The sequence below is a fragment of the Monodon monoceros genome, unplaced genomic scaffold (assembly GCF_005190385.1).
Source record: "Monodon monoceros isolate NGI ecotype Baffin Bay Population unplaced genomic scaffold, NGI_Narwhal_1 Super_Scaffold_4, whole genome shotgun sequence".
NCBI classification, from domain to species: domain Eukaryota; kingdom Metazoa; phylum Chordata; class Mammalia; order Artiodactyla; family Monodontidae; genus Monodon; species Monodon monoceros.
In genome coordinates, this window is record NW_021703781.1 from 45,618,545 (window position 1) to 45,627,762 (window position 9,218).

The 9,218-nt window shown below is 39.8% G+C and overlaps 1 protein-coding gene across 1 annotated transcript in view; it reads left to right on the top strand.

Annotated features, from left to right (window-relative positions):
* FAS (Fas cell surface death receptor) overlaps window positions 1-1,395 on the top strand; it is a 31,782-nt gene extending 30,387 nt beyond the window's left edge. Inside the window, exon 10 of the transcript XR_003796947.1 lies at window positions 646-1,395. The gene's annotated coding sequence lies outside the window, so the exon portion shown is untranslated. The remainder of the gene's footprint in view (window positions 1-645) is intronic.
* Window positions 1,396-9,218: the final 7,823 nt, after the last annotated feature.

The window sequence follows — 9,218 nt, forward strand, 5'->3', positions numbered from 1 at the left end:
AGTTCTGTTTAGCTGTCTTTCACCAGTCAGAAAGCTCTGCCTTAGTCTCCGATTTTAAGAAGGGAGCCTGGCTCTTGTCCTCTGCCTCAGGTGGGCACATTTATTCTTGGCTAAACCCAGGAGCAAACTCTGCTTTCCTACCAGGCATTGATCTCACAAGGCTTTGGTTTCTGTCCAGGTCATTAATTATCTTGCTGTTGTTTTCCATTCTTCTAGCAAGGAAGGATTTCTTATTCTTTAGCCTGCCTGTGCCTTTTAGTTTTCCTTTTAAAATGTGTTGTGTATCACTGCTGTTTGGTCAGATTGAGAGGGGGTGGCCCTCAAGAAGTGCACTTACAATTCTATATTAACCCCAAGGCCCCAATTTTGTCATTAGATGATCAGAAACAATGTTTTGTTTTGTTTTACATTTTTAAGTTACAGCTAGCACTCAAGTTGTTTTCAGTTACATAGAGGATTAATTAATTAATTAATTCAAATAAAATAAAATAAATAACAAGGCTACACTTTGCTCTCAGTTGGCCACAAGATGGCAGTGTTTCTCCTAGTACTAACTGCCCTCCTTGTATAAAAGACTTCTCCCTACCAAAACATATCCCAGTCATCTCGTATTTTGATTCTTTTTTTTTTTTTTTTTTCTGGTAGAGGCCAAGCACAGCCTGGAGTAGTAGATCAAGACTCAGTCTGGAATCAGGCAATTCCAAGTTCAATTTCTGGCTCTGCCACAAACTAACTTACAACCTTGAATTGAACATCTCCAAGTTTCTGTTTCCTCATCTAGAAGATGAAAGACACATCTGGCTTGCCCTTCCTGTGACTTGGAGAGGAACAAGAAGAAAATACACGGGCAAGTGCAATCAATTATAATGTACTATGGAACGAGCTGTTAACCATTAATGTGCATAAGAATCACCTGAGGAAATTTTTAAACTGCGTATTTCCCAGGTCTTGCTCCCAGAGATGTTCCGTAGATCCAGGGCCGTGCCTGGGAATGTGCATATTACCAAGCACCCTTGATAATCATCATGCTGAAGGCCCTTGGACCGTAATTTAAGAAACCGCATTATACAAATACATACCAGTAGAAAGAGAGATTAAGGCACAGAAGTTATTCTTAACTCCCTTTGTAATGGCACTTATTATTTTGTATTTTGAATAAAATTTTATGAAATCCCCTCTCCTCATAGATTAATCAGAGCAGAAATGTGCATTTTGTTCATCCTTTCATGTTCACAGCAAGTATTTGGAAACATTTATTGTGTGATAATCAGATCTAGGACAGTCTGTAGAGCATCCCTAAAAGTTTTACCCCATTTATGTGTATATTTGGGTAACAGGACTTGACAGACTCAACAGAATTGTCTTAGCTTTGCTTTTGGACTCCCATGGGCTTATCTTTGCTTCCAGATAACTGACCCAGTGCCTTCTGGTAATGGCTGGATCATGGGCTTCACCCTGCCGAGAGAAGCAGATGTGCGGGAAGTTTAGCAATGAAGTTTCAGGAATCTCCTGGAGTGCTCTATCACTGTGACTATCACCACCAGGATTTTCTGACCAGTACTGGCAGCATTTTCACAATTTCTACGCAAAGCCTCGGCCCCCCTACTCTTCCAAGGATACTCCTCCAGTGGGCCGTTGCCCCAGCAGAGAAGGTCCCACTCAAAGGATGAACAGAGCAGGACAGCTATGCAGTCTGGTCCCTTGGGTGCGGGGCTAGGGTGGGATAGCTCAGACGTGACAACCCAGCACCTGGACGTGGGTGTTTCTAGTTTCATCTTAGGCAACAGGAGATAGCAAAGTTTTCTGAAAGGGCTATAGAATTTTGCTTCATTTGGACCTTGTTCAGACTTCACACTGCTACAGAAAGGAAGGTGCATAAACAGAACTAGAGAATTTTTAGTCTTCTAGAAAATCCTTGTTGAGCAACTGTTTTTGAGCCAGCACCATTTTAAGCCTTTCACTAAAATGTTAATAAAATATCCAAAGACTCTGGAGCTGAGAGTCTAACAACAGGAGACACACAATTAACAATAAGTGGACTTGATTGCACTTGGTCTTTGTAAGGACCATTTGTTGAATTGGTGGAACCCTGAATCAGTAAATGAGGGGGGATCTCAACGCAGCACTTTCCACACCCCATCCTGCCAAGTCCTTGTACAGAGTACACTCTGCCCTTGGGCATTTTCTTCGCTCTGCCAGCTTTTCTAGGGATTGACCTATGCCTCACACCTTAGTCATCTTTTCACTGAGACAGGACTTCTTAAGAACACAGCATTTGGAAAGTCCCTTTCTTCACCCCTCCCTTTTTGTTTTTAATTGAGATGAAATTCACATAAGATTACCCACTTGAAAGTGTACAGTTCAATGGCATCTAGTATATTTGCAGTGTTGTGCAAGCGCCACCTCTATCTAGTTCCAAAACAGTTTCATCACTCCCAAAGAAAACCCTGTATCCATTAAGGGGTCACTTCTCCCCCTCTTCTCCCTCCAGCCCCTGGAAACCACCAATCTGATTTCTGTCTCTAAGGATTTAACTTTTCTGGACATTTCATATAAATGGAAACATATAATGTGTGGTCTTTTATGTCCAGCTTCTTTCATGAAGCAGTATTTCCAAAAACATTCAAGTGAAGCTGCAGGTTTTAATTCTGCACAGTCAGAAAAGGAAGTGTAACGCCAGCTAGTTCTTATCTGATAGTAACAATCAAAGCTTTTCTGATTTCTTCAGCTTCAGAAGGTGACATATACAATGATTGTCAAGACTTCTATTTTCTAGGGTGAGTTTTCTTTGGATAAAGATCTAGAATAACACCTGAAACGAACACAACATTGTAAATCAACTGTACTCCAGTAAAAAAATTTTTTAAAAATCTGGAATACAGGTGACAATGGTAATAGCTTTGATAGATCATTTCATAGCCTTACCTCAATCTCTGCCCTTACTGTCAATAAGAGCAAATGTTTCAGTAGGAAAGTTCAGTGAGATGTTTTCCTGCTGGGAGTGAGGATGGAGGGTCTCAGATGTGGAGAGCTTCGAGGTAGTCTTACTCTTCTATTTATGGAGAAATATCAATGGGCCTCTCAAGAATCCTTTTCAGTTTTAACTCCATCAATGCATTTTATTCCCAGACTTTGAGGTAGGTATTATTACACCCATTTTAAGGATGAAGAAACTGAGGCTTTAAGAAGATAAAGCTTTGTACAGTTTTATACATCTTTCTGCTGACAACTGAGACTAAGTTTTTATACTCTAGAGAAAGTTCTAAAATAATGAGCAGTGTCATTTCCTGGAACTCTTAGTACCCTCACCAGAAGCCTAATGAACTTTCATTGAAAACCAGCATGGGTCTGACATAAGATTTAGAGTTAGATGAGAGGGTGCCTGCCCCCACCTAGAGAAGGCTCTCAGTGACACTCAGTAAAGATGACCAGACCAGGCTCAATTCAGCCAGGTATCCTCTATGCCTCATACTGCTTTTCACAAACTCTCTGTGTGTGTGTGAGAGTGTGTGTGTATGTGTGAATTCCCTATTCTGTTTCAAGTCTACCAAAGGCAGTGGTTCCTAATGAGAGCTATAGTAGCATTCTTTGTTTCCACGTGATGCTTTCATGATTGCTCTTGACAAAATGTTTGAGATGGCAGCTAACTGGCTTTAGAAGCACACACATACACACAGACCTTTAATATTACCCCTTGTTAACTCAAGAAATATATATATTTCAGGAATATATATATATATTCTTGAGTTTATCTCATGGTGGAAATATATAGCAGAAAACATCTATACTAATTAACTAAATAATTTCTTCTCTAATGAGGGATATCAAGAAAAAAGTACAGGCGATATGAATTGGTGTAACAGGGAAACCTAATCTAGACTGGGATGGGGCTAGAAGATTAGGGAAGGGCTTCTCAAGGAAATGATGTCAGACTGTGTATTCTTCCATATCTAAATATCTCTATATAGATATGAACAGATATTCATGAAAAATTAAAACATGATTATGTCCGGGCAGTGAGCATTGGAATTATGTGGGATTATTCTTTTGCACACACACGCATACACACATATATAAAACAAAAGTTATTTTTTAAGGCATTTCCTATGCAGATAAAGTACATACACATTTGTTGAAAGTTAGGTTTAAGCACAATCAAATCAAAAGCTGGTTTAATCTCTGCTGATTTTGTATCTTTGACTTTGTAACTTTTACTAAATAAGGAGCTATTTGATGTTCATAGAGAAACTTAGGAAATCTCAGATGTTTTATTTTTCCGAGAATTGGATTGCAAAATAGGTATTACAAACTCAAATAATGACAGTGTCTGCTGGACCCTAATTGAAGCCATCACACAGGGCTAATTTTCCTGTAACACCAGGCAGTGAGCCTCCTTTGTGATGAACTCACTCAGGTCACAGCACCTTTCCTGTGTGGGTATGTGAAGGAGGCTACTGGGCAGAGTTTCCAGTACTCGGGAGCTTGCTGTCTTGTGGGAAAGACAAGCCAATCACATAAAAGCACATTCTGAGTGCACATGGGCTGCATTCTCTTATTCCTGCAAATAACCCAAAATGTCAGGCAGGACATATTGACTGTGGTCATTTAATCTGTATGGTAATGAGGGCACATGAATCACCTTGTGGGGTAAGTTTAAAACGTAGAGGACTGTTCTCATGTGTAGATTCTAATGCAGAGGAGCAGAGCTGACATCTGAATTCCTAACATGGTTCCCCATCAGTGAACTCCAGTGAAGACCCCCTGAGAAATACTGACCTAGAGGACCTGTAGATGGGCTTCAAGGAGCCTTGAATCCTCTAAAATTATGTATTAAATTGAGGTTGCGTGTAAATTTGTCTAGGAAACAGCCCATCCTGTTCATCATCTTCTCTAAAATCCACGCTGAAAATGGGTTACAAATCACCTCCTTGAAGAATATTGATTGCCGTGCGCTTCTCAAGGGCCAGATGCTCATCAGGCATTTCACTTCACTCTAACAAAAACATATGGACCGGAGGCTTCCCTTGTGGCGCAGTGGTTGAGAGTCCGCCTGCCGATGCAGGGGACACGGGTTCGTGCCCCGGTCCGGGAAGATCCCACGTGCCGCGGAGCAGCTGGGCCCGTGAGCCATGTCTGCTGAGTCTGCACGTCCGGAGCCTGTGCTCCGCAACGGGAGAGGCCACGGCAGTGACAGGCCCAAGTACCGCAAAAAAAAAAAAAAAAAAAAAACGTATGGACTAAGTATTTTACAAATGACGAAACTGAAGCTCAGAGAAGTTAACTGTTCCCTCCACCTCCTCAACACCCCTGTACAATTCACCCATTTAAAGTGTATAGTTCAGGGAGGGTGGGAGGGAGACACAAGAGGGAGGGGATATGGGGATATATGTATATGTAAAACTGATTCACTTTGTTATAAAGCAGAAACTAACACACCATTGTAAAGCAATTATACTCCAATAAAGATGTTAAAAAAAATAAAGTGTGTAGTTCAGTAGTTTTTAAAATATTCACGGAATTGTGCAGCCATCACTATAATCTAAATTTAGAACATTTTCATCACCTCACCAAAAAAAACCCATACCCATTACCAATGAGTCCACATTTCCCCACCTCCAGCCCTAGGTAACCACTAATCTACTTTCTGTCTCTATATTCTGGACCTTGGATGTCAATGGAATCATGCAATATGTTACCTTTTGTGACTGGCTTCTTTCCACTTAGCATAATATTTTCAAAGTTCATCCATGTTATACTATGTACCAGTACTTCACTCCGTTTTACAGGTGAATACTGTATAAAATATACATTGTATAGATGTATCACAATTTACTTCTCAGTTGATGGATATTTGGGTGGCTTAAACTTCTTGGCTATTATAAATAATGCTGCTATGCACATTCGTGTACTAGTTTTTGTGTGGACATATGTTGTTATTTCTCTTGGGTATATACCTAGAATTGCTGGATCATATGGTAACTCTATGGTTTACATTTTGATGAACTGTCAAACTTTTCTGCAAAGTGGCTATGCCACTTTACATTTTCAGCTGCAATGAATGTGGGCTCCAATTTCTCCACATTGTCCCTAGTACTTGTTACTGTCTGTCTTTTTGATTATAGTCATCCCACGGGGATGTGAAATGATATTGCACTGTGGTTTTGATTTGCAACTCAGTAATGACTAATGATGTCGACTTATAATTTATGAGCCTATAGGCCATTTGTACATCTTCTGTGGAGATATGCCTATTCATATCCACTGCCCATTTTTTTTGGCTTATTTGTCTTTTTTATTACTGAATTGTTAGTGTTCTTTATACATTCTGGATACAAGTCACTTATCAGATATACGATTTGCAATATTTCTCCTGTTCTTTGGGTTGACTTTTCACTTTCTTAATGATATCATTTGTGGTCCAAAACTTTTTAATTTTAATACAGTCCACTTTATCTATCTTCTTATCTTGTCACTTGTGCTTTTGGTATTATATCTATGAACCCATTGTTTAACCCAACATCACAAAGATTTATACTTATGTTTTCCTCTAACAATTTCATAGTTTTATACCTTTAGGTTTATGTCTATTTCAAGATAATTTTGTTATATGGTGTGAGATAGGCGCCCAACTTGATTTATTGGCATGTGGATACCCAGTTGTCCCAGAACCATTTGTTGAGGAGACTGTTCTTTCCCCATTGAACTGCCTTGGCACCCTTGTCAAAAATCAATTGACGATAAATATAAGCGTTTATATATGAACCCTTAATTCTACTCCATCAATCCATATATCTATCCTTATGCCAGGACGTTTTGAAACAAGAAAATATGAGTTCTAGCTTTATTCTTTCTTTTCAAGATTGCTTTGGCTATTTGAGGTCTCTTGCATTTCCATATAAATTTTAGGATCAGTTTTTACATTTGTGAGAAATAAAAAAGCCGTGTAACTGCAAACCACATTTTATACATTATCTCCCTCTTGTTTCTTTTTTTTTTGCGGTACGCGGGCCTCTAGCTATTGTGGCCTCTCCCGTTGCGGAGCACAGGCTCCAGACGCGCAGGCTCAGCGGCCATGGCTCACGGGCCCAGCCGCTCCGCGGCATGTGGGATCTTCCCGGACCGGGGCAGAAACCCGTGTCCCCTGCATTGGCAGGCGGACTCTCAACCACTGCGCCACCAGGGAAGTCCCTCCCTCTTCTTTCTTGATATTAGACCCAGAATATATATGTCATCGGCAGACATATATACTATTCAAGATGCTGTGTTATTAAATAATGTTTCCATATTCAATTTTCACCAAACTATCATCAAACACAAACTTAGTTATAGCTGTCAAAGGAGGAAAAGCCAAAATATCTGTAATATTGTGGGCTTCCAAAGCTATGGGATCTTAATAACTTACTAAGTGTTGTGCTTCAAAGGCTTTTATACTGTTGATGACTGATTACTATATAGGAGTTAAGGTTACATGCTTAAAGTATAACATTTGAGATAAAGAAAATCTGCTGGTGTATTGTTAAAATTTAACAATTTGTTTCTAAATGATGAGATGGGGATTCCATTCTGCTCTAGGTGAGCGCTTTTCCATAAATAATATACTGTAGGTGAGAGAAGTATTCCTACCAATGAAAATTCACGTTGTATATAATTAAGACTCTCTTTTTTTTTTTCTTCTAAACTATATTTTTCGGCATTCAAAAGGGGCCCAGAATCCTATGATTTTGAAAAATTACATAATAGGAAAGTTAAGGAGAAAGAATTGCAAATATAATACTTTTTCTAGTAATGGAGTGTCTTGTTTATTAAATTCATTTAAGCAATGCTAACTGAACACGTACCATCTGTGGCAACAGAACAGACAAGGTCTCAACTTCACGATGCTGACAGTCAAGTGCAGGAAGCTTTCCTCCAAGCCTGCCAGTTTAGTACTGTGACCCGTAAATTCCTTCCAAATCGTTCTGCATTTCTAGCAGTGTGGCCTTGGCCAACACATGTAACCTCTCTGGATCTTAATTTCCTCACCTGTAAAATGTCTATAAGGTTAAAAAGATTAGATGATGTGAACAGAGCACTTAGTGTGCAGCAATGACATAGATAAGAATAGGTTATGTATGGAGCACAAATCTTCTGAGCCCTTTCAGATTCCTTCAACTCCGCCTATCTCCCAGGGCCCCAACTACTACTCCACCTATCAAGTACAGTCCCCTAAACTCTGCTTATCCCTGTCATCTGCCACCTAAGGCCACCCAGTAACTCGCGCTGAGTGTGTTGACTCAGCCTTGACCGACCACCCACGCTCTTGGCATTTCTGGTTCTGATCATCATTTCTGGGTTTAGACAGAATGCCACATATCAGGGTTTAGAGTCTAGCATCCCAAAAGGTTACTGAAAAGACTAGATGACACAACCCAGAAGTACAGGGGCATTCTCCTTGTGGGGAAAATTTTGACCATTGGAAGACATCCACTGGGAGGAATCTAGGCAGATAAATCCTCTCTCCCTCCTCTTTCCTCAAAGGATAGTTTCTCCTTGCCACTCAATTGGAGAACATCCAAGTAGACAGAGATGCCTGCTGAGCAACCCTCTGTGTCTTTTCATGACTTGTCATGGAGCAGTAGACAGCATCATTTCTGATGGCTTCACATCCTTCCTTGCCAGGAATTCTCAGATACACATTTCAGCAGAGTTCAGTTCTAAATTTTATTGCCATTACTTCCTTTTTTGGTGTAAGAATTTTTTTCATGTAGATTTTGAGTAAGAAATATCTAAGAGCTATGACACAATCATTGATAAACTAGTAGAAAACTCGTGCCCTGAACATAAGTTCCTGGAAGGCTTTTGCAGATCAGGCTCTCTGGAAAAGTCGCAAATGATAACACTAGAAAGGAAACATTCCAGCTGTTCTGTCTTAAGGAAAAATCATTTAAGCTTTAAAACTCAAGCATCATCGTCTTCTTTTTCTCCCTCACTTCCCACAGCCTATCTATCTCCCATGCTAGTCAATGGAACTTATTAATAATTTTTTAACCATGTCCTTGGTCTTTGTCCCATTATCAATTTATTCAGCCTCTACTCACCACACTTCTAGACAAAATCCTCAGAGTTGCTGGTTAGCCAGCCTCCAGTCTCACCCTACTTGAACCCATTTTCCAAATTGCCACCAGATCCATCTTTCTTTCTTTTCTTTTAAACACTGTGTTTTTAATATTTATTTATTT